This window comes from Somniosus microcephalus, unplaced genomic scaffold, assembly GCF_052327205.1.
Source record: "Somniosus microcephalus isolate GS21.2 unplaced genomic scaffold, FLI_Smic_1.0 scaffold1, whole genome shotgun sequence".
Classification (NCBI taxonomy): Eukaryota; Metazoa; Chordata; class Chondrichthyes; order Squaliformes; family Somniosidae; genus Somniosus; species Somniosus microcephalus.
The window spans coordinates 3514348-3517030 of record NW_028225188.1 but is presented as its reverse complement, the minus strand read 5'-3'; positions in this window follow the sequence as shown (position 1 = coordinate 3517030).

Genomic DNA, 2683 nt, shown 5'->3' with positions numbered 1-2683 from the left:
GAAAATAGAATATGAGCGTAAGCTTTCAGGGATCATAAAAACTGACTGTAAAAGCTTTTATAGATATGTGAAGAGAAAAAGAACATAAGAACATAAGAAGTAGGAGCAGAAGTAGGCCATAGGGCCCCTCGGGCCTGCTCCGCCATTCAATAGGATCATGGCTGATCCGAACCTAGACTCACGTCCACTTCCCTGCCTGCTCCCCGTAACCCTTAATTCCCTTATCAGCTAGGAAACTGTCTATCTCCGCTTTAAATTTATTTAATGTTGCAGCTTCCACAGCTATCTGAGGTAGCAAATTCCATAGATTTACCACCCTCTGAATGAAGAAGTTTCTCCTCATCTCAGTTTTGAAATGGCAGCCCCACATTCTAAGATTATGCCCCCTAGTTCTAGTCTCACCCATCAGTGGAAACATTCTCCCCGCATCCACCCGATCAAGCCCCCTCACAATCTTATATGTTTCGATAAGATCGCTTCTCATTCTTCTGAATTCCAATGAGTAGAGGCCCAACCTACTCAACCTTTCCTCATAAGTCAACCCCCTCATCTCCGGAATCAACCGAGTGAACCTTCTCTGAACTGCCATGAGAGCAAGTATATCTTTTCTTAAATATGGAAACCAAAACTGTACGCAGTATTCCAGGTGTGGCCTCGCCAGTACCCTGTATAACTGAAGCAAGACTTCCCTGCTTTTATACTCCATCCCCCTTGCAATAAAAGCCAAGATTCCATTGGCCTTCCTGATCACCTGCTGTACCTGCATACTAACCTTCTGCGTTTCATGCACCAGGACCTCCAGATCCCTTTGTACTGTAGCACTTTGCAGTTTCTCTCCATTTAGATAATAACTTGCTCTTTGATTTTTTCTGCCAAAGTGCATAACTTCACACTTTCCAACATTATATTCCATCTGCCAAAGTTCTGCCCACTCACTTAGCCTGTCTATGTCCTTTTGCAGGTTTTTTATGTCCTCCTCACTCTCATCTTTGTATCGTCGGCAAACTTGGATATGTTGCACTCGGTCCCCTCCTCCAAATCATTAACATAGATTGTAAAGAGTTGGGGTCCCAGCACTGACCCCTGCGGAACACCACTAGTTACTGAGTGCCAACCCGAGAATGAACCATTTATTCCAACTCTCGGTTTTCTGTTAGATGGCCAATCTTCCACCCATGCCAGTATATTACCCCCAATCCCGTGATTTTTTATCTTGTGCAGTGATCTTTTGTGTGGCACCTTGTCAAATGCCTTTTGGAAGTCCAAATACACCACATCCACTGGTTCCCCTTTATCCACCCTGTTTGTTACACCCTCATAGAATTCGAGCAAATTTGTCAAACATGACTTCCCCTTTATAAAACCATGCTGACTCTGTCAGATTAAATTATGCTTATCCAAATGTCCTGTTACTGCTTCCTTAATAATGGACTCCAACATTTTACCAACCACAGATGTTAGGCTAACTGGTCTATTGTTTCCAGCCTTTTGTCTACCTCCCTTTTTAAATAAGGGCGTTACATTAGCAGTTTTCCAATCTGCTGGGACCTTGCCTGAATCCAGGGAGTTTTGGAAAATTACCACCAATGCATCCGCAATCCCCACCGCTACCTCTCTCAAGACCCTAGGATGTAAGCCATCAGGTCCAGGGGATTTATCCGCCTTAAGTCCCATTATCTTACCGAGTACCATCTCCTTAGTGATTTTAATTGTGTTTAGCTCCTCCCCCCCCCCCCCATAGCCCCCTGTTTGTCCAGTGTTGGGATATTTTTAGTGTCCTCTACTGTAAAGACTGATACAAAATATTTGTTCAGCGTTTTTGCCATCTCCGTGTTCCCCACTACTAATTTCCCGGTCTCGTCCTCTAAGGGACCAACATTCACTTTAGCCACCCTTTTTCTTTTCATATAACTGTAGAAACTCTTGCTATCTGTTTTTATATTTTTTGCTAGTTTACTTTCATAATTTATCTTCCCTTTCTTAATTAATCTTTTAATTATTCTTTGCTGGCTTTTAAATGCTTCCCAATCTTCTATCCTCCCACTAGATTTGGCTACTTTATATGCCCTTGTTTTCAGTCGGAAACTATCCTTTTTTACTTTACTTAGCCACGGATGGCTGTCTTTTCTTTTACGCCCCTTTTTCCTCAGTGGAATATATTTTTCTTGAAAGTTGTGAAATATCTCCTTGAATGTACACCACTGCTCATGTACCGTCTTACACCTTAATCTATTTTCCCAGTCCACTTTAGTCAACTCTGCTCTCATACCTTCATAGCCTCCTTTATTTAAGCTTAGTACGCTGGTTTGAGATCCAACTCTCTCACCCTCCAACTGAATTTGGAATTCAACCATGTTATGGTCACTCATTCCAAGGGGATCCTTTACTGGGACATTTTTTATTAATCCTGTCTCATTACACAGGACCAGATCTAAGATTGCCTGTCCCCTGGTTGGTTCAGTAACATACTGCTCAAGGAACCCGTCCCTAATGCACTTTATGAACTCTTCCTCAAGGCTGCCCTGCCCAATTTGATTTGTCCAGTCAATATGAAAGTTAAAATCTCCCATGATTATAGCTGTTCCCTTATTACAAGCCTCAACTATTTCCTGATTTATACTCCGACCAACACAGTTGCAACTGCTAGGAGGCCTATAGACTACGCCCACTAGTGACTTTTTCC